Source organism: Leopardus geoffroyi, chromosome B3, assembly GCF_018350155.1.
Source record: "Leopardus geoffroyi isolate Oge1 chromosome B3, O.geoffroyi_Oge1_pat1.0, whole genome shotgun sequence".
Taxonomy (NCBI): Eukaryota; Metazoa; Chordata; class Mammalia; order Carnivora; family Felidae; genus Leopardus; species Leopardus geoffroyi.
This window is the reverse complement of record NC_059337.1, coordinates 107,421,436-107,445,414: the sequence shown is the minus strand read 5'-3', so window position 1 is coordinate 107,445,414 and position 23,979 is coordinate 107,421,436. Positions and strand designations below refer to the sequence as shown.

Below are 23,979 nucleotides of genomic sequence, written 5' to 3'. Positions count from 1 at the left end.
TCCTTTCATTTCCTTTCCTTTCCTTCTTTCTTTTGAAAGAGAAAGAGAGCATGAGTGGGGGAAGAGCAGAGGGAGAAGGACAGAGAGAATCTTAAACAGGCTTCATGCACAGCGTGGGGCTCAATTTTACAACAGTGAGATCATGACCTGAGCTGAAATCAAGAGTCAGACATTTAACTGACTGAGCCACCCAGGCACCTCAAGACTCGCTTTCTTAACCAGAGAGTTGGATGGTGATATGTGTTTGTCAAGAATTTGATCAATGAATGAGCAACAATGATAGACATGCAAATTATTGCTTCTATATGGCTTTCTTCTCTCAAAGGATCATAGGGACAAACTTGCCTATAATTATATTTTGCTTAGGTATGGCACTTTTCATTAGATGATATCAAAGTATTTTGCAAATGTCAATTAAAATTTGCATCTTCCCTGTGATGTGAATGTGATTGTTTTCCTGATATATGGAGCAGCAGACTGAGACATAGAATACTTTAAAGGCTGCCCAAGATTACCCTGATGAACAGTACATCAAGAACCAAAGAGACTGTTCATAAGTTACATGCTCTAACTTGCAACACTATATAGTTACTTGGTAGAGGTTAAGTAATTCAGAAACTTTTCCAAGAAGGCCATTTGGCCTTGGTGCCACTGACTAAGTTTTCAGAAGCATCAGAATGCTTGTCTCCTAGGCAGAAATGGAGGCAACTCTATCTAAGTGAGGGAGGGAATGTTACCAGGAGACTAACTGGTTTTGTCTTCTCCTCAGAAGTTGCAGGCTTCATTTCCACCTGCTATGCTAGGCAGGTTCTATGGCATTGGGTGGAGTTTGTAAAAGCAGGGTTTTTGAGGAATGGGGATACTCCCCAAGGTATTACTGTGGATACTACTGGGGATTTCAGGGTCTAAGTAGAGCAAGCTAAGGGTTGGATAAATGGTCTCTCACTTTTCATAAAAACACAAAAATTCTGAATCACCCCAGAGACTTCTATAATAATCTCTGAGTGTGTTATAGGATTATTGAGCCCTATCTTTACAGGTTCTTAACATGGAAAGATTTTGCTCTTATGAGTGTTCACTTGGTGGTCATGTGGAGAAGTGGCTGATAGACAAAAAAAAAAATAGTAGTTATGGTGGAATGTGTTTTTTCCTTCTTCTTCTCTCATTGCCTCACCCCTGGACCACTGCCTCCTCACTTATTTTGTCATATTTACTTGTTTCTTCTTCAGTCTGTCCTGTGAAAACTAACTGCAAGATTAGTTTAAAGCACTGCTTTTTTTCTTTTTTTAAATCTTTAAAATGTTTTATTTATTTTTGGCAGAGAGAGACAGAGTACGAGCTGAGGAGGGGCAGAGAGAGAGGGAGACACAGAATCCAAAGAAGATTCCAGGTTCTGAACTGTCAGCACAGAGCCCGACATGGGACTTGAACTTGTGAATGAGCCGAAGTCGGATGCTTAACCGACTGAGCCACTCAGTGCCCCAAAGCACTGCTTTCATGGCAAATCTCTTCTTAGAAATCTCTCATGGCCTTTCCTTGCACAACAACGTCAACAAAAACAGCAATAAATATAAGCTGTGTCCTTAGTTATGAGTAGACATTGTGCTAAGGTCTTACATACCTTATTTTTATTTCATTACAATATTTCTGTATAGGGGCGCCTGGGTGGCGCAGTCGGTTAAGCGTCCGACTTCAGCCAGGTCATGATCTCGCGGTCCGTGAGTTCGAGCCCCGCGTCAGGCTCTGGGCTGATGGCTCAGAGCCTGGAGCCTGTTTCTGATTCTGTGTCTCCCTCTCTCTCTGCCCCTCCCCCGTTCATGCTCTGTCTCTCTCTGTCCCAAAAATAAATAAACGTTGAAAAAAAAAATATTTCTGTATAATTTGAAAACCTGTTCAAAATTGGATCCTACCCTCCTTTTTCAATTGCATTTTCTAACATGTACTCTCTGCTCCAGTGGTACTGTGTCTCATTTCTGTGCCCATACCCACCCCCATCCCTGCTTTAAATGCCATTATCATTATCCTTGGCTCATTGTTTCCCTCTCATTCAATGGGTCCACTTTCCTCTGCCCATTCAATTCGTTTTTCAAGGAGCAGCTTGAGTCCCACTTCAGGGCTTCTACCAACAATTCTATTTTCCTTCTACATACTAGTCACTATTGTTGAATCTATTATTATCACTCAATTACTTGCCAATCTATTTTCTGATAGACTATCAGGGCATATTGAGTACCAATGTGCAAGATGATGTTCCTTGATCCCTCCATTTTCTTTTGGATCATCATCTTCTTCTAGATTTGACTTCTATATCAGGTAGGATACGTTAAGTTATCCTTCAGTAGTGAAGCCTCAAATCTTAATGGTTTCTAACAACAAAGATTTATTTGTTACCTATAATATGCATCTGTTGTAGGTTGGCTGGAGGCTCTGCTCCATGCCTCCTTATTCAGGGATGCAGGCTGATTGAGGGGCAACATCTGGAACATTGCCTAATGCAGGGACAGGGCAAAAAAGATGTGGCTAATAATACACTAGCTCTTAAATCCAAACCCATACCTCTTCTTGTTTTTTATGGTCAAAACAAGTTAAATGGCTATGGCTAACTTCAAGGAGTACAGGGAAGTACAATTCTATCATGTACCTGTCAGAAAGGAAACCAGAATATTTGCCAGAAACTCTGATGACTAATACAACATCCTTTTTTGTATAGACAAGATCAGTGGTTTTCAAATTTTTGACTATATCCCATTATGAAAACTACCTTTTACATCATCACTGAATATACAATACATATATGCATGTACTTAACTGAGACAAAGTACTCTGAGACAGAGTACCACTTACTCTGGTATTTTTTCTTCCACTCCATTTAGCTTCATTTTTTTAAATGGGTATTACCCACTAAATTGGTTTTATGATCCTTTGATGAATTGTGACCCAGGATTTGAAAAATACTTGTCTAGAAGCCATAGGCCCAGCACTGTTAACCCTTTCTCACTGCCAATCCCACTTTTTTTCTAACTGAAAATCCCATTCCATACATTCACCTTCTCTATAGCAATATGCTTGCTGTTAAGTACTGCTGGTGAAAAATCATATGAAGACTCACTGGAGGTTGGAGACACTGCATTTGTAGAAGTCTGATCACCATAATTGTGTAATTGTACTGCAGCTTTTTGTGTGTCCTACCCCATCACCGTCTTCTCTCTGCAAATGAGTCAATATGCACACACAATTAAGGTCATTTAGGGACATGCTCCTTCAATGTCTCACCTCATGTTTATAACCTTGTCAATCAATATCTGCCTTCTCTCTCACTTTCTTTCATTTGGTCTCAGAGAGGGTGGTGTTACTTTATGAAGGTACTCTTATTGATTATTTGAGTGTTCATCTGCTTTCTCCAGGAGCAGGTCTATGTCATTAGGCTTGCATTCTAATCATCCTACCTATTTCACTTATTTCTGGTTGCTAGATTGCCTTAGGTAAGGTGTTTCTTTTTTCCTCTTGGGCTTATTATTTATCTCTTGGGCTTATACACCTGGTTGCCATTCTTAAATGCAGGAAGTACAAGGCAAGTGGATCTTTGGCCCAGCAACCAGTCCCTCCTAGGTACCTGGAGAAGGTCATCTGCTCTCTACCTTTCTAGCTTGGAATTAAGGGAAGATTAGCCTTGCCATTGGCTCTCTCCTGGATTTTGGGAGTCAGGAAGATCAGCATACTTACATGTGGGGTTAAGGTAGGCTATCCCAAGAGCCATAGTTTGCTAAATGACAAGCTCTTCCCAGTATCCACTGCCTCTGGTCTTCACCCCTGAGTCTGGTTCACAGGTAAAGAAGCCCCACATCACGTCACTCCCCTGGAAGACTGAATGGCTACTGCTTCACTTATACTCAGTTACTTGTCTGAAGGTCCCAGCACATTGTGACTCAAGAGAGACAGATGCCTTGTGGGAATGGACAGGAAGGAGCTGCCTTAGAGATGCCCTTTCCTGGGATCCCGATAGCTAGTTGTCTCCCTAATTACCTCCTTATTGATATCTTTCATTTGCTACCAACTTTCTCAAAAAATAAACTACACCTGTTTTCTCCCTTTCTTATCTTACATTTGCTTTAGAATCTACTGCAATAAAAGGGAGAATAAAACCTCCCTGAAACTGCTTTGGCAAAGGCAACCATTGACCTATTAATTGCCACATGCTTTGCAATCTTCATGGTTCTGAGGTCTTTTTTTTAACCTCTCAGCTGCACTGACTCTGGCTGACCACTCCCACTCCTTTTTTGATTCTCTTTGGCTTTTGTGACAAAACTCTCTTCCAGTTCTTCTCTTATTTCTCTGATTCTTCTTAGTCTCCTCTTCTGCATTTCCTAACTCTCCTATGTTCTTGTTTTTGGTGTCACCCATAATTGTGTTCTGTCCTTTCTCACCCTACTTGCTCTCCCCTGGGTAAATCGATCCAATCTTTTAACTTCTGTATTTAGCCACCTATATGTGAGTGATTCACAAATTCAGGTCTCTAGTCCAGATCTCTTCTGGAATCTAGATCTATTTTCATAGCTTCCAATAGTACATTTCTACCCAAACATTCCACAGGCATTCTGAACTCAGCAGTCCAAAATGGAAAGTAATCTTTTTCAGAAGTAGTAGCTCCGGAGTTTTTAAATGAAGACCAAAGGGCCAAATATGGCCTGCTGACTGTTTTTATATCGCCCAAGGACAATGAATGGTTTTTACATTTTTAAATGGTTGGAAAACTCAAAATAATAATATTTCAGAAAACATGGAAATTATATAAAATTTATAGTTCAGTGTTTATAAGGAAAGTTTTTTTGTAAAACCGTGTTACCCATTTGTTTATGTCATTGTTTATGTTTGGTTATAGCTTTCCACTACAATGGCAGAGATGAGTAGCTGCAGCAGAGATCATATGGTTCACGATGCCTGAAATAATTTAGTATTTGGCCATTTGCAGAAAAAGGTCTGCTAACCCCTGGTGCAGCTAAATGGACCTAGCTTCAAATCTCAGCTCTACCACTTACTCTCCATATCACCTGGGCAAATTACTTTACTTCTCTCGATCTAAGTTTTCTTATCTAAAAATGAAAATAATCATATTTACTGCTCAAGGTTTTTTGTAGATTCAATGAGATAAAGCATGTAAGACACTTGGCACAGTGCTTGACATATATCACCTCATATTTGTTAACTATTGTTGTTTCTCACCAAACTCACTCTTCCTCTTGTTTTTTCTCTATATGATAGCTACATGGTCCACCAGTCACCTAAGGCAGAAATTTGAGAGTCACTGTAGGCCATACGTACTATTTGTTGTTGATTTTACCTCCACAAAATCTAAGATGTCCATTCTTTTTTCTTCACAGCTACTGCTACTGCGTTAGTTCACACTCTAATCTTCTCTTGCCTGGATTGTCCTTAACTTGTCTCCCTGACTCGGATCATGTCCTCATTTCTCTGTTTTCTATACTACAATGTATTTTAAAATGAAAATCTTACTGTGTTACTCTTCATCTTAAAGCCATGCAAGGATTCCCCCAATGTCTGCATGATAAAGCCTAAGCTCCTTTCATCCTCCTCCAAGGTTAGTTCTTTGCTCAGGCTTAATTTTTACCATGCCTACTTTGGACATCATGCACCAGCTTCACTATGGCTTGAAATTTTCAAAGCCACCTGGAATTCCCTTCTCCATCCTGTCAATCCAGGCAGCTCCTACTTCACTTTCAACATTGAACCCAACCATTACTGCCACTGTGAAGTAAGTTTTCTTTAGTTCTAACCTCTCCCTATTCTTGTGCAGAATTGAGCACTCCCTTCTTTGAGTTCCCATGGACCCTTATGTTCTTCAGTCACAGCATGTAATTGTGATTCTAGATTATAAACTCCTTGATAGCAAGATACCTGTTCAGGTCCCAGAATCTAGCACAGTGTTTGACACATTGTGGAAACTTACAAACATTTATCAAAAGAAAGAATGAACAGAGTCCTACAGAAAAAATACACACGTACGTAATTTCTCAAATGACTATCTACTTGTCTTTTCCTTCTGTGATTTTCACAAGATCAAAGTGATTCTTAAAGTGTGGTATCCCTACACCAGTATCACCTGGAAATTTGTTAGAAATGCAGGTGCTTAGGCCTCATCCCACACTACCTGAATCAGAAACTCTGGAGGTAGGGCCCAGTAAACTGTGTCAATAAGCCCTTGAGGTAATTTGGATGGATGCTATAGTTGGAGAACCACTATCCTAGACTAGTTTTTCTCAGACTGTGACTGTGTACCACCTGTATTGGAATTGTCTAGGCTGATGGTTGAAGCTGAAGATGGCAGGCCCCATCCCAGAGTCTCTGGGTGCATGAAATAGCTATGGTTTCAACACTGGCTGCACATTAGAAGTACCTGGGCAAGACTTAAGAAAAAAATAACCAGTGCTCTGACTTTATTCCCAGAGATTCAGATTCTTTGGGTTTGGTGGAGGATCCAGCACAGCTTTTGTTGTTCTTTTTTTTTTCCCCAAAGCTTCCTAAGTGATGGAAGTGTACAGCCAGGGTAGAGCATGGACTATGAGCATGGACTCTGGGGTCTGATGATTCACCTTCTAGTCCTAGCAGTGTGACTTTAGGTAAGTTAACTCTGTTTCACCTTCTTGTCTGTTAACAAGGATTAAGTGAGATAATATATATAGAGTGCTTATCACAAGGTCTGGCCCACAGTAAGCTGTTAATAGATGTTAGTTACATTTTCTTTAGTGAATATAAGCCCTTATAGTTTTTTATGTACACCAACATTTAGGAATCATGGAGCTAGAGGATATCCTTAGTCCCCGAAACTGACTGAGTGCTGGTGGAATTACTTTTCTCTTCAGATGATTTGATTAGGAACAATGTAAATCCCTCAGTTTTCTGGTGGGCTATTTCATCCAGATAATCAGTTCTGACTAATCCTGATGGTGGTGACAAAGTGTAGGTATACCTGCAGAGGCCTGCAATGTTGGAAGTACTTTGAAAGTGTCTATCATGATCTCTTGCTCAGAAGTGTTTCATAGGTGTATCTCTTCTTCCTAACTAGATTCTAATTCTTGTGGGCAGGAACTGAATCTTATATTTTGTTCTCATATCACAGTGCCCAGCAGAGTGTTAGATATACAGGAGACCTTCAACTTGACTGAAACACAGGCTCCAAATATGCCAATTTCAGTCCTGCCTAGTGTGATCCTGATTAGGTTTTCTAAATTCCTTGAGTCTTGATTTCCTCATCTGGGAAAGGGAGAGAGTTAGTTATTTCAATTTACTTCCCAGGGCTGCTATGAAAAAAAAATGTCTATGGAGCACCTCAGAATTTCTAGAGTGCCTTCAATTTTCAAGTATTCAAAGAAAATAGACACAAAGTTTCATCACAGCTTGTGTTTCATCACAATACATGTTGGAGCTCCAAGTACTTATTTGAGGTTGCTGTATCACCAGGTATCTTAGTACAACCTTCCTTCATTTTGGTATCTCATTGTGAATGATTTTAACATGAATTGTATAAACGCCCACTTACAAAAAGTATTAAGTTTTAAGATACTACTGCTTTTTAAGCCTACCTTTTTTAAAATTTTCTTCCTTGTGAAATTCCAAAAGTCATCTATTTTTTAAGATTTGATTGGCACCTTCAAAAGAAAAATGATAATTATAAAAGCACAAAGGACCACTATATAAATCTCATATACTTTATGGACTAAGAGTATGTTAAACAGATGAAGATTATGATTTTCATTCATGATGAAATAAATAAATCTTGTTTCCAGGAAATTGGTTGTGTTGTTTCAGTAATTAGGGCTTTGTAATGATGTCATCTACATGATTTTTATCATTGAATCCCATTAAAAATGATTATCCCCTTTGAAGGTTTTGGGTTAGAAATCAGTACATCAGAGAATATTCCCTTTGACCTGATGTTAAAACAGAACTTTTGAGAATCAAAACCAAACTGGAGGTACTCTCAAACTTACCTCTCTTCACTACAATTATGCTCTGTACCTTTCTTTATCCTTACTTAAATCACAGAGCATTGTTCTTAAGTTTTTATATATAGTTACTATAGTGCTTTGGGCAGCTGGTTTTTATTTTAGTTAGAATTAGTCACACTGTTCTCTGGCCTTGGAATTTGTAAGAGTTTTGGATGGCGAGACTGTTCTTGGAAGCTAAGGCCTGTGTAATTTTGTTAGTTTTTTTGGCTTGCTGAATTCACTGCTGTGGTTCTTGACAGATGAAGGGTGTGTGTGAATTGGCTGTAATTTCTTTGTTGTATCAGGCAAAACTATGCACTGGGTGACTTTTAATAAACCAGTTTTATTTACTTTCTCAGTGTTGGAACATTTATGACTCCTAGAAAGAAATTGGGTAGGCATGAATGCTCTCAGATTGTTTTATCACTGTAAGATTTCCCCAAATACCTCTAACTGTAATTAGAAATGTAATTGGGCTCATGAGCATTTGTGGGATGATTCTGGTGTATCTGTTTGAGTGTTAGAGCTTAGATTACCTATTTAAGAAATTACCTTTTATATCATAATTTATTCTTCACATAAGTAAATTGGGAATCAATTTTCCACCATTGAAATTTCCAGTCACATCAGTACATCTTTGTATTTCAAAGTTGGTTTCCTTTTTTTGTATTTGATCAAACTCTAATGGTAAGTTTTGCAATTCAACCTGCAGAGCTAGGTGGTGGAAACATTTAGTAATGATGTTCCAGCTGATTTGTTGTCCCATCTAAAAATTTCAGTAGAATCCTTTCGTTTGTCAGACATTTGTTGAGTCTCTGCCATGTGCTAATGCCTGGGCTAAACGCTAGGATATCGTGGGAAAACAGAGGTGGACAACAGCCTTTTCTCTCAGGAGCTCACAGTCAAAAGGGTGTCAGATGATAAAAAAAAAAAAAAAAAAATCCAACACAAGGGCTGTGCTGGAGATGATGCCTAAAGCAAATTTCCACTATTTTTTCCTTGTCAGAGAAAGTCAGGGATGGTCTTTCTCCATCTACAGCCTCTCTTGAAAACTAGTAAAGACTCTGTGATTCAGAGCACAGACTGGCTGTAGGTTTCTAGTTAGTTCTTTAGGAAACAAAAGAAAACAAGAAGCTTTTGCACACGAGGTGGTGCTGCTGCTCTGTAGCAACAACAGGGCATCACTCTTAGAGGCAGGTAAGAGTCTCCTATCATTTTTGGCTTGTGCTGAAAAGCTGAGTTTTTAGGCTTTACCCTCTTAGGCCTTCTAGAGCTTTTAATTCCTAGGTACATTTACTTTCTAAATAAAAATATCTATTTCATTTCTGAAGTGCTATTCCTCCCCCATCTTAAAGGGAATGCTTTTTCTTTCACTAAAAGTTATCGAGGCTTTCCTGGAGCATTCTTGAGAAATATGGTATTTACTACCTACATGCTCTGGGTTTTTTGTTTTGTTTTGTGATTTTTGGTTGGCCTGACAAACTTTTGTAATGGCTTTGGCTATAGAAGGACTTTTTTTGAAAGGGTGGAATGGAGACAGGAGAGGGAGGCCCCAAAGTACTGAATTGCATTAGAGTTTTTTACAATTGCTGCAGTATTTCTGGTAAGAAAAGTTATTAGGTGTTTATGGATGTTTCAAAAGACCAAGGGAAAAAAAGCAGATTCCATTTTAAAATATCCACTTGGGGACCCTTAACACTCAGAACAGAACCTAGGTTGGGAATGCTAAGGGGTGTGATCAGCGTAAACCAGCAGTTGTTTCTAACATGGGGGTGTTAGCTGGATGCAGTCCAAGAGGAAAGGGGTTGCCAGAGCATTCCATGGGGAGGATAGGTTGGCTTGGCCAGGTGGATCGGGAATACAGGCTTTCCTCCTACTGAGTCACACCCAACTGCTTAAACAGGGAAAACCCAGCTCAGTTAATGGAGAGCTCTTTACTTGTCTGCCTCCTCCAGGAGGTGTGGAGGGAAGCAAGCTTATGGGAAGAGGTAAAAACTCAGAGTTCCATAAGGGCCACAAAGAAGAAGTATTTTAGGCTAACAATTTTGGGTTACCGTTTTAGATTAAAATGATTGTCCTTCCTGGGACATTTGGGTGGCTCAGCTGGTTAATCATCGGACTTCGGCTCAGGTCATGATCTCACAGTTGTGAGTTCGAGCCCTGTGGTTGGGCTCTGTGCTGACAGCTCAGGGTCTGGAGCCTGCTTTGGTTTCTGCATCTCCCTCTCTTTCTGCCCCTCCCCTGCATGTGTGCTTGCTCTCTTTCTCTCAAAAATAAACAAACATTAAGAAAATGATTGTCCTCATTGGAGATGAGGTTGCTTTGAATTAGTTTTTGCAGGGTAGGTGAGGGAGTGGCTTTAACTTGGTCCACTCTCCCATCCGATCCACTTTGGAATCCACAGGCCACATTTGGCCATACATTCCTTTAACATTCAAGTTTTGGAATATTCTGGGGGAAAGTCTGTAAGATATGTTATGAAAATTATGCCAGATATTCTTTCAAAATATTGTTTTGAATAAGTGGTATGAATAATGAGATCCAATGTTCACATCTTTCTAATCTCTTTGGTGTGAAAGTGATAAAAACGGTGTCTTGCCACATAACACCTCATTATACCGTTTGTTCCTAAATAGATTATACACATATATACACATATATATGGCATTATACTGTGTCATGTAAAGTACAGGTAACAATATATGCATATTATATGGGACAATTATATAATATACTATGTATGTGTGATGTATACAACACTAACATGGGTAATGAATACATTAATGTATGTGGGTACTTTTTATTGTATATTGTGGGATGCAGCAAGCAATAAAAAGACTACTACTTGGTAAACTTCAGGCTGTATAAATCAGTAATTATGTGTTCTAAAGTTCAAATCAAATTAAATGTTAATTTGGAACTCATTCTCTGTAAAATTTTCTAGTCACTATTTCCAATATCTGTAAGTTCAGGACAAAATTATAAATATTAAATGAGTCAGCCAATACCCAACTTATAAATGGATTGTGTTCCAAAAGTTTCTTTTAAATATTTATAAATCAGGGGTGCCTGGGTGGCTCAGTTGGTTGGGCAGCCGACTTCGGCTCAGGCCATGATCTCACACCTTGTGGGTTTGAGCCCCACGTTGGACTCTCGCTGACAGCTCAGAGCCTGGGCCCTGCTTCAGATTCTGTGTCTCCCTCTCTCTCTCTGCCCCTTCCCCGCTCATGTTCTTTCTCTCTCTCAAAAGTAAACATTTTAATATTTGTAAATCAGAACACATTCCTATTAAAAAGATCATATAGGATGGTTAGTTTCTCTATGTGCCCAACAAAAGCTCAATTAAACTATAATGACTTTTATAATAACTCCAACTTGACTTCTGGGGTTTGAAGATAAGGGGCCACGAGAGGAGAGAAGAAGTAGAGATGAGAAGGAAGTAGAGTTTTTCTGCTTTTATGAGACGGAGCCAACTCTGGGCAAACCATTTAAAATAAAAAAAATGTATATTTGGCCAGTGCCAACTTCCCTTTCTGCCCCCTTCTTGCAAGAATCCAGGACCTTCATGCTATCATAAATGCTCCCCATCTTGTGGCTCCCCACTGAAGTCTAACATACTATATCAGTGATGTGGAAAATATGGTCTTTGTATCATTACACAGAATCACTTGAGATGCTTGTTAAAAACAGATTTCTGGATCCTACTCTAGATCTACTGTGAATTGGAATATCCAATGATGGGGACTGGGAATCTATCTGGATTTATAACAAACTCCTTGAACCACATTTAGATTGGGCACCTCTGAAATGAAATATCTTATTTCATGAGAAGAGCCAAAAGTATAAAATATAATGTTGTCTTTAAAAAGAAGGAGTTTCCATCATTCGCCACAACATGGATGAACCTGGGACAGGAACAGGGACAGGGGAAACGGAGAAATGTTGATCAGAGGGTACAAAATTGCAGTTATGTAGGCTGAATGAGTCTAGAGATCTAATGTAAAGTACAATGACTATAGTTAAGAACATTGTATTGTAACTGGAAATTTGCTAAGAGAGCAGATTTCATGTGCTCTCACCATACACACATAAAATGGTAACTATATGAGAGTGATATGTTAATTAGCTTGACTGTAGTAATCATTTTACTATGTATATGTACATCAAAACATCATGTTGTGTAACTTAAATATATGCAATTTTTTATTAAAAATAAATAAAAATCAGAAGAAGGAAAAGGAAAAGGAGAAGGAGGAGGAGGAGGAGGAAGGGTGGTGAGGAGGAGGAAAGGGGGAGGGAGGAGGAGAAGAGGAGGAGGAGGAAGCAAACAATAACCAATAGTATAAAACAGTGTTTCTCAAACTTAGGCATGCATCAGAATCACTTGGTAGGCTTGTTAAAACACAGATCATTGGGCCCTCACCCCCAGGGTTTCTGATTCAGTAGGTCTGGGATAGACTCTAGAATTTTCATTTCTTTAAAAAATTTTTTACATGCTTATTTATTTATTTATTTATTTAATGTTTATTTATTTTTGAGAGAGAGAGAGTGAGCATGAGCAAGGGAGGGAGGGCAGAGAGAGGAAGACAGAATCCGAACAGGCTCCAGGCTCTAAGCTGTCAGCACAGAACCTGATGTGGGACTCGAACTCACAAACCGTGAAATCATGACATAAGCCAAAGTCGGACATTTAACCAACTGAGCCTCCCAGGTGCCCTGAGAATTTTCATTTCTAGTAAGTCCCTAGGTGACCTTCATGCTGCTGGTTTGAGAGACACACTTTGAAAACCATTGATTTATTATATAGACTCTATGGAATTCAGAGATATTTACATTACATTTTTTTTAAGTTTGTTTATTTATTTTGAGAGAGAGAGAAAGAAGGCAAGCAGGGAAGGGGCAGAGAGAGAGAGGGAGAGAGAATCCCAAGCAGGCTCTGAGCTGTCAGCAGAGAGCCTGATGATGAGCTCTATCTTATGAACTGTGAAATCGTGATCTGAGAGGAGATCAAAAGTCAAGAGTCAGGGGCGCCTGGGTGGCGCAGTCGGTTAGGCGTCCGACTTCAGCCAGGTCACGATCTCGCGGTCCGTGAGTTCGAGCCCCGCGTCGGGCTCTGGGCTGATGGCTCAGAGCCTGGAGCCTGTTTCCAATTCTGTGTCTCCCTCTCTCTCTGCCCCTCCCCCGTTCATGCTCTGTCTCTCTCTGTCCCAAAAATAAATAAACGTTGAAAAAAAATTTAAAAAAAAAAAAAAAGAAAAAAAAAAAAAAAGTCAAGAGTCAGAAGCTTAACTGAATGAGCCACCCAGGTGCCCCCAGAAATATTTGCATTAAAAAAAAGGCTGCTTACAAACCAGACCTATAAATACGGAGAACAAACTGACATTGCCCGAGGGGAGTGGGAGAAGGGTGGGTAAAATAAGAGAAGGGGAGTGGGAGATTCAGGCTTCCAGTGATGGAATGAATAAATCATGGGAATACAAGGCACCGCCGAGGGAATATAGTCAATGATATTGTAATAGCACTGCATGGTGACAGTTGTGGTGAACATAGTATAATGCATAGAGAAGTTGAATGACTAAGTTGTACAGCTGAAACTAATGTAACATTTTGTGTCAGCTATACTCAAATTTAAAAAACAAAGTTGTGATCAATAGTTTTAAGGAAACTGATTAAAAAATAAAAAAATAAAGAGGCTGCTTACTAACCCAAATGGATCTCAGATGGAGCACTGCAAAATGAAAATGAAAAGGATGTAGAGGGTTAGAACTTCTGGGTGGAGGCTGTGGCGTGTGTGTGTGTGTGTGTGTGTGTGTGTGTGTGTGTGTGTGTGTGTTGGGGTGAGATGAGTGAGCATCTTGAGATCTAACTAGGAATGTGACTGGATTTTCCCCCTAAATCAGACCCTGATTTTCACAGCTTGTTCTCTCTAATCAAATCTTAGATTGCTCCTAGTAGTTCCAATAGCAGCGACAAGAGGATAAGCTGGGTGAGGAGAGGTAGGGCACGGAATCTATGCCTCTCCTGGAATTGTTCATTTCTGGAAATCTATTGTTAGCCGTTTATTTAAACTTGCCCACATTGGAATTTTACTTTGGCCACCAGAGGGCTCTCCTAACATTGTATAAACGGACACATCCTGCCCTAGCAGAAGAAAAGGAAGTGATCTGTTAACCTGAAGAGACTGGAAATTTTGACAAAATTTCAAATTAGGGAGTTTCTACACTATTTTGATTATTAGATTTTACCTGAAATTATAACAAGATTTTAAAGTCACTAATTGTTATACAGAAAAGGGCAATAATATAAGAACAATAAATAAACGCAGGCTTGGAAGTTTGAGTCTTCACTATGGATTTGGCTAATAAAATTTGTAGTGTGATAACTGCCAGATGTGTAGGGCAGGGATTTGAAAATTAGTGAGTTTTTTAAAGAGATGCAGTATGCCAGACTCAGGAATTTGTTTTGTTTTGTTTTTCTTTCTGGACTGAGAAACCTGTATTCAGAATTAATATTTCATAGGTAAAATGTTTTTTCTATTGTGGATGGGGATACAAAGTGCAAGTCCAAATGTCTCTACACATTGGTTTTATAGCTTAGCCTTTATTAGTCTTGACAAAATGAGGGGACTTTCAAGACAAATCAAGTTGTTTAAATAAACAATAATATTGTTTATGGATTTGTTATTTGTGGGATCTTAGAGGCACAGTGAGCACCACACTGAGAAAAGATTATATATTTCTTGATCCTAAAAAATGAAGTAAAATACAGTAATTTGGTTTAGTAAAGAATGAAATCAAGGCTGGTTTCATGAGTGTGTTACCTGTGCTGTTACACAGGGCCCTGTGTTTAGATGGATCTCATGTTTGGTTTAACACTCTCTGTCATTATCTTGAAATCTTAATAATATTTGAACAAAGAACTGGCATTTTCACTTTGCACTGGACCCTGGAAACTATGTGGCTGGTACTGAATGGAATAGATTATTGTTTTCTCCTGTTTTTTTTTGTTTGTTTGTTTTCTCCTTCTTCTCCTTCTCCTTCTCCTTCTCCTTCTCCTTCTCCTTCTCCTTCTCCTTCAGAAAAGTAGTCTTCTCTTTGGTTGCATTCTAGAATTACCTGGGAAATTTCTGAAAATCCCAACAGGCTATCCCCAGATTGATTAGATCACAATCTTCATGGATGAGTTTCAGGTATTGGTATTTATTTATTTTTTATTTAAAAATTTTTAATGTATATTATTTATTTTTGAGAGAGAGAGAGAGAGAGAGCAAGTGGGAGAGGGGCAGAGAGAGAGGGAAACACAGAATTTGAAGCAGGCTCCAGGCTCTGAGCTGTCAGCGCAGAACCCGACTCAGGGCTTGAACCCACGAACCGTGAGTCCAACCGAGGTGCCCCTCAGGCATTGGTATTTAAAAACATTCCTCGGTTTCTTCAACAAATGGAGTTGGGAAAACTGGACAGCAGCATGCAAAAGAAAGAAATTGGACCACTTTCTGATATCATACACAAAGTTAAATTCAAAATGGATTAAATGTGAGAACTGAAACCATAAAAATACTAGAAGAGAACATAGGCAGTAACTTCTTGACATCGGCCATAGTAACTTTTTTCTACATATGACTACTGAGACAAGGGAAACAAGCAAAAATAAACTACTGGGGCTACATCAAAATAAAAAGCTTCTGCACAGTGATGGAAACAGTCAACAAAACAAAAAGGCAGCCTACAGAATGGGAGAATGATATATCAAATAAGGAGGTAGTATCCAAAATATATAAAGAGCTTATAAAACTCAACACCCAAAAAATAAATAATCCTATTAAAGATGGGCAGAAGACATGAGCAGACATTTCTATAAAGAAGACGTTTAGATGGCCAACAGACACATGAAAAGATGTTCATCATCACTTACCATTCGGGAAATGCAAATCACAATTATAATAAGATATCACCTCACACCTGTCAGAAAGGTTAAAATCAGAAATATAAGACAGAACAGGTATTGGTGAATATGTGGAGAAGGGAACTCTCTTGCACTATTGGGAATGCAAACTGATGCAGCCACTGTGGAAAACAGTGTGGAGGTTCCTCAGAAAGTTAAAAATAGAAACACCCTATGATTCAGCAATCACACTACTAGGTATTTACCCAAAGAATACAAAAACACAAATTCAAAGGAATACATGCACCATTATGTTTATAGCAGCATTATTTACAATAGTCAAGATACGGAAGTAGCCCAAGTGTCCATTGATAGATGAATGAATAAAGAAGATGTGACACACACACACACACACACACACACACACACACACACACAGAGATCATCCAGCCATAAAAAAGAATGAAATCTTGCCATTTGCAACAACATGGATGGAGGTAGAGAGTATTATGCTAAGCGAAATAAGTCAGAGAAAGACAAATACAATATGATTTCACTTATATGTGGAATTTAAGAAACAAAACAAATGAGCAAAGGAGGAAAGAGAGAGAGACAAACCAAGAAACAGACTCTCAGTTATAGAGAACATCAGTTCTCTCAGTTACCAGAAGGGAGGTGGGGGGATGCGTTACATACATGATGGGGATTAAGAAGTATACTTGTGAGAGCACACCGGGTGATGTATGTAACTGTTGAATTACTATATTGTACATCTGAAACTAATATAACACTGTTAACTAACTAGAATTAAAATAAAAACTTATATGACAATTCCTTGGGTGATTCCATTGTGCAGCCCAGGTTGTGAACCACTGTAAGTTTGGAGCCTAATTTTCAGAACCATCCTTCCATACCAATCTTTCCTGCTTGGATTGATCTTGTGGTTTCATGGCTTGTAAGATTTTAGACTTCTCACATAGGCTTTACGTGTTAGAAGAACAAATGTGCATGAAATTCAAGTCCTTTATATGATGTGCTTCATTTTTATTATTCTTACTTAAAAGATTGTGGAGCTACAAAAAAAACCATCTTTCTTAAACACAGGTCTAATCAACTTTGTATTCCCTTTAAATAGCAAATTAATGTACTCTGTTAAGAAAAATCTCAGGTATTTAGTGAGATTAAAATTAAAGAGGGAAATACATACTTTCCTCTCCTTTGCTAATGGCTGAATATTCACTAAGCGCCTTGCCCTGGCTGGGCCTGCATCAGGTTTCATTAAATGCCTCTTTTCTATCTGAAGTTGGGGGACACTAATTGTTTTTTCATTATGAGTCACCTGTGGGCTTTTGCAATAATCTAGAAGTGTCTGGTCCCAATCCTTCTGGATTACAGGAATTGAAGGTCCCAATTAGAGACCTGGGGTCCTGCAAGGGCAAATCCTTTTAACCTCAATTCACTGGGGGCCTTCTCTGAACACAGCTGTTTTGCTGCCTTTAACCTTCTTGTTCGTTGCAAAACAGCATAGAAGGAATTGTTTTCTCCTTAGCATATCTTCCTAAAGTTATGTCTATATCTGCATACAGGTAATTTAGGGATCAATTCCAACCCCAGATATTTTACTATAAGAGTTATATTAAATCCTTCCACTTGTTTAGCTTTGAATTGAGCATTGAATACTTAATGACAAAATATTTAAATGTTTAACAAAAATATTAGTAAGCTGAAACCCAAAGGGAGATGAAAAACAAAATAATCCTTTGTCTCTCAGGGCTCAGAGATTCAGACCCACAGGGAGATAGCATTTTACTGCTATAATTTAATGGCCAAATTAGAAATAAGAAATGATGGTGAAGCTAGAGTTTAGGATAAGGTATTTTGATATTAAACAGTTTCTCTTTAGCAAATGGTCACTGGCAAGAGTAATCTAAATAATTTATGCATATAACTTCAAATTTTGGAAAGTAAATTTATTTTTTACATATGTCATTTTCTGAATTGAGGTGTGCATTTTTTTTAAGTTTTTTTTTTTTTCTGAGAGACAGAGAAAGTGAGCAGGGGAGGGGCATCACCCCTGGGCATCAGGGCACACCCCTGATGTGGGGCTCGAATTCACCAACTGTGAGATCATGACCTGAGCAGAAACCAAGAGTTGGATGCTTAACCAGCTGAGCCACCCAGGTGCCCCGAGGTGTGCATTTCTTTAGGTTCATAAAAATATCACTTAATAAGCACCCACTCAATATCATATATGATGCCAGATGCCTTAGATATTTTATCTCTAAACCTCAGAACAACCATGCAGTGTAGGAATCATTTTTTCATTTTTGAGATGAGGAGACTGAGCATTGGAGAGGCTAAATGACTTTCCCTAGGTCACATAGCCTATTAATGTCAGAACTAGAACTCTCAACTACCTCTTTCCACTATACCACACAATCTCTAGAAGTTGTAGGCACAGGATTTTTTTAATTGTAGTAAAATATACTTAACATAAAATTTGCCATTTAAATCACTTCAAGTATAACAGCTGAATGGCATTTAAGTACATTCACATTGTTGTGCAACCATCACCACTGTCCATCTCAAGAATTTTTTACTTATTCCATACTGAAATTCTGTGCCCTTTAACAATAACTTCATATTTCTTCCTCCCATTAGCCCCTGGTAACCTATATTATACTTTCTGTCTCCATGAACTTGGCTACTCTACATGCTTCATATAAATTAAATCATACAATATTCTTTTGTGTCTTATTTCACTTCGCATGTTTTCAAGATTCATCCATGCTACAGCATATATCAGAATTTTATCCCTTTCTTAATATTCCATTATAAATATACACTATATTTTATTAATTTAATTGTTTGTCTGTTCATCCATTGACGGATACCTGGATTGTTTCCACTTTTGACTACTATGAATAATGGTGCTATGAACACTGGTGTTCAAATATCTGTTTGAGATCCTGCTTTCAATTCTTTTAGGCACTTTTAGAAGTGGAATTTCTGGATCATATGGTAATTCTATACCTAACTTTGGGGGGAAACCACCATATTGTCTTAAAGCCTTAGAATTTTACATTAGGAAATTTGATTTTAAAAATACTCTATGTAGAATGCTGAGGTGCAACTCAATTACTGACTGAATCCACAGGACCAGATGTATCTCCTTGATTTTTGGGCTCTGATTTATGCACAGAGTTAAGGGAGCCTGAGTCATTTGACAAGGAAGAGATTGTTTTCCCCTCACTGTGGGCTCTTTGCCAACATGTGGCCATCCATATCTGTTTGGCTCTTGCACTGGGTATTCCAAACAGAAAGGAAGTTCTTTTGAAAGTATGTGCTTGCGGACTTCAAGCAGTATTACAAAGCTGTAATCATCAAGACAGTATGGTACTGGCACAAAAGCAGACACTCAGATCAATGGAACAGAATAGAGAACCCAGAAATGGACCCACAAATGTATGGCCAACTAATCTTTGAGAAAGCAGGAAAGAATATCCAATGGAATAAAGGCAGTCTCTTCAGCAAGTGGTGTTGGGAAAACTGGACAGCGACATGCAGAAAAATGAACCTGGACCACTTTCTTACACCATACACAAAAATAAACTCAAAATGATGAAAGACCTAAATGTAAGACAGGAAGCCACCAGAATCCTCAAAGAGAAAGCAGGCAAAAACCTCTTTGATCTTGGCTGCAGCAACTTCTTACTCAACACATGTCCAGAGGCAAGAGATACAAAAGCAAAAATGAACTATTGGGACCTCATCAAAATAAAAAGCTTCTGCACAGCGAAGGAAACATTCAGCAAAACTAAAAGGCAACCAACAGAATGGGAGAAGATATTTGCAAACGACATATCAGATAAAGGGTTAGTATCCAAAATCTATAAAGAACTTATCAAACTCAACACCCAAAAAAACAAATAATCCAGTGAAGAAATGGGCAAAAGACATGAATAGACACTTCTCCAAAGAAGACATCCAGATGGCCAACAGACACATGACAAGATGCTCAACGTTGCTCCTCATCAGAGAAACACAAATCAAACCACAGTGAGATATCACCTCACACCTGTCAGAATGGCTAACATTAACAATTCAAGCAACAAAAGATGTTGGCGAGGATGCAGAGAAAGAGGATCTCTTTTGCACTGCTGGTGGGAATGCAAACTGGTACAGCCACTCTGGAAAACAGTATGGAGGTTCCTCAAAAAATTAAAAATAAAACTACCCTATGACCCAGCAATTGCACTACTAGGTATTTATCCATGGGATACAGGTATGTTGTTTAGAAGGGGCACATGCACCTCAATGTTTATAGCAGCACTATTGACAATAGCCAAAGTATGAAAAGAGCCCAAATGTCCATCGCTGGATGAATGGATAAAGAAGATGTGATGTATGTGTGTGTATATATACACGTATACACACACACACACACACATATACACGTATACACACACACACACACACATATATACACACATATATATATAAGTGTGTGTGTGTGTATATACATATATATATATACACACATACACAATGGAGTATTACTCGGCAATCAAAAAGAATGAAATCTCACCTTTGCAACTACGTGGATGGTACTAGAGGGTATTATGCTAAGTGAAATTAGTCAGAGAAAGACAAATATCATATGACTTCACTCATATGAAGACTTTAAGACACAGAACAGATGAACACAAGGGAAGGGAAGCAAAAATAATATAAAAACAGGGAGGGGGACAAAACATAAGAGACTCTTAAATATAAAGAACAAACAGAGGTTTACTGGAGGGGTTGTGGGAGGGGGGGTGGGCTAAATGGGTAAAGGGAATTAAGGAATCTACTCCTGAAATCATTGTTGCACTATATGTTAACTTGGATGTAAATTAAAAAAATAAAATAAATAATAATAAAAAATTAAAATAAATAAATAAAGCAATCATTAAAAAAAAGAAAGTATGTGCTTGTAGGGGAGGGTTATTTTTCTTAATAAATTAAACCCAAACATCTCTCTTTCTGGACTCTGAATGGAGCAAGGCCTAATCTCTGATCATCTTATTGTTCAAATTATAGACATACAGAGCCACCTTGTGACTGTGGATATTGAATAATCCCATTTATGAACCTGTTGTCATGTTTTCACACCATAATAATGCTAATAGATGCAGCTGATGCTAGGCTTCCTTACCTGTGGGGCCAGACCAAGTAAGAACCACAGGGAAAAGAATGAAAACAGCATTCGGTAGGGTGGATGTTGGTAAACTAGTGATTACTTAATAATAGATTTCACTGTGCCTCTAGTGCCTTCTGTATTAATAGATATTAATGACATCATATGAATTTGCTTTGGCAATAATCATTGTGTGCCCATGTTCAGCAAATATGTATTGCATGTCTGCTCTGTCCTACTATAAGGAGTAAAGGAACAAAGAACTAAAGGCTACATCAATGATTAGCCATATGCTCCATCCCAGACTTTCTTCCCCATTTATACAACTATAGATCTGGAAGAGGATCATAGAATTTATCCAGCCCAATCTCTCCCTTCCTCAACTCCACTTCCTCCATATTTTATAGATGAGGAAGATGAGGCCCTCAAAGATGGAGCTATTGTGAACACAGTTAGAGATATGGGTTTGAATCCCTATATATGAATGTGTATCTTTGGGTAACTTTCCTAAAGCTTTCTTAATTTCAATTTATCTGTACAGGAGAGTTCAAATACTCCCCTTGTCCTGAAATATTCTACTTGGCTTTTGTGATACCATACCGTTCAGATTTTCTTTTTTCTTTTTTTTCCTGGTTATTCATTGTTTCATTTCATAGTCCCTTTTCCTCTGCTTGTCTCTTAAATACTGGAATTCTTAGAACTCTGCTTTGGGCCCTCCTCTCTTATTACTCTAAAGTCTTTTCTTAAGCAATCTCATCCATCACCATCTATAGGCTGGTTACCCCTAAATATGTATCTTCTGCCCAGAAATTTCTTCTGATCTCCAAACCAATACACTCATTTGTCTGCTTGATATCCCTCCAGGGATCCCATAGGCACTTTAAACTCCACATGACCAAAACTGAGCCAAGGATCTTCCCCCATATCTGCTCCTTCTCCAGTATTTGTTATCATAAGTTTTCTAAGTCAGAAACTGACTTAGAAACTAATTTGTATCCAACTAATTTTCAAGTCCTGTTGCTTTTTCCTCCTGACTATATCTGGTGTCCATTGACATCTCTGTCCCTACCACCACTTTATTGCCACCATCCTTATTTAGATTCTCATCATTTCTTACCTAGAACTACCACTGTCTCCTAAATGATCTTCCTGTTTCAAATAGCACTGCCCTCCAACCCATTCTTTATACAGCACTCAAAGTGATCTATCACTCAAACATATCTTGTCTATCATTCAGACACATCTCAGAGGAACGCCTCTATTTAAAGCTCTCCAATGACCTCCAGTTGTCCTTAGACAAAAGGTAAACCTGTAAACCTGTGTAGCAGGGTGGAACATTTATTATCCTAACAACTGGAACTAGAATTTTTCTTAGTAGGAAAAAAGTGGTCTTTGTTAAGAAAAATACTTGAGCAAACTACTGGGGATGCTCTGAGAGAAGATTTAATGAATGACATGACATGCCAGAAGTCAAGGTAACAAAATAATTGTCAGTCAAAATAAATGAAAGTATGAAGTTGGTGAAAGTCCTAATAGTGAAGTGGCTGAGAACTTTGGGGAATCAGAATTTTAGTATTTACTTTATAAGTTTATTCATTTATTTTGAGAGAGAGAGAAAGCGTGCATGTAAGTAGGGGAGGGGCAGAGAGAGAGAGAGGGAGAGAATTCCAAGCAGGCTCTGCACTGTCAGTGCTGAGCTTGATGCAGAGCTCAAACCCACGAATGTGAAATCATGACCTGAGCCTAAGTCAGCCACTTAACTGACTGAGCCACCCAGGTGCCCCTCTAATATTTACTTTAATTTTTACAAGGCAATGTTATAGCCCTCTTATACATTCTGTAAAATCTTCTGCTTACACAAATAACCTGAGTGAGTCAGTGATTGTGTGTATGTGTATGTCAGCATGTGCGTGCTTGTGTGTGTGTGTGCGTGTGTGTGTGTGTGTGTGTGTGTAAAGGAAAGGAAAGGGCTGGTCCCATGTCTTGGTCAACATTGTGCAGGAATAGGACTAGTACTTGCTCATGGCAGTGATAATCCTTTAATTGAATTAAGCAGAAATTCATAGTAATATAAACCTACTAGGAATTTGATGAAATCCTAGAGAAGGCTTTGGATTTCCCAAACTCCTGTGGAATGGGGTTTTAGATATGGGCTTATCTAGATCTTTGTTGAGTTGACAGTGAATTACACTAGATTCTATTATCTTCATTATCTCTCCACTGCCTTTTACCCCCAGGTCTCTCATTCGTCTTACTCCTGCACTTTAGACTGTAGGCTAAAAAACTTTTTTTTTCCTGTTTATTTATCTTAAGAGAAAGAGAGCACAGGGGAGGGGCAGAGAGGGAGGAAGAGAGAGAATCCCAAGCAGACTCTGTGTTGTCAGCACAGAGGCTGACATGGGGCTTGAACCCACGAACTGTGAGATCATAACCTGAGCCCAAATCAAGAGTTGGATGCTTAACCAACAGATCCACCCAGGTGCCCCCATGCTTAACTTCTTCCATTTACTCAAACTTGATATAAATAATCTCTAATTTCCTTGTCTTTGCAATGGAGCACTGCTCTCCTCATTTTTAACTGGGTTAACTCTATTTTTCCTTCAGATTGCAGAGAATATTGAGGGCAGTGAAACTATTCTGAATCCTTCTGCAATGGTGATACATGTCATAATACATTCATCAAAACTCATAAAATACACACTATATGATGTAAAACAAGGACTTTAGTTAATAATAATAATAATATATCAATTTAGGTTCATCAATTGTAACAAATGTACCATACTGATGTAAAATGTTAATGATAGAAGAAACTGAAACTGGGGGTGGCAGTGGGGACAAAGACAGATACATGGGCACTCTTGTACTTTCTGTTCAATTTTTCTGTAAACTTAAAATGGCTCTAAGAAATAAAAT

General features: G+C 38.5%; 1 long non-coding RNA gene across 2 annotated transcripts in view; it reads right to left on the bottom strand.

Annotated features, from left to right (window-relative positions):
• Positions 1-2,360: 2,360 nt before the first annotated feature.
• LOC123583942 overlaps positions 2,361-23,979 on the bottom strand; it is a 45,513-nt gene continuing 23,894 nt past the window's right edge. For both annotated transcript variants that reach the window (XR_006705067.1, XR_006705066.1), the window contains exons 3-4: positions 3,110-3,207; positions 2,361-2,489 (exon numbers count right to left, since the gene is read on the bottom strand). This is a non-coding gene — a long non-coding RNA (uncharacterized LOC123583942). The remainder of the gene's footprint in view (positions 2,490-3,109; positions 3,208-23,979) is intronic.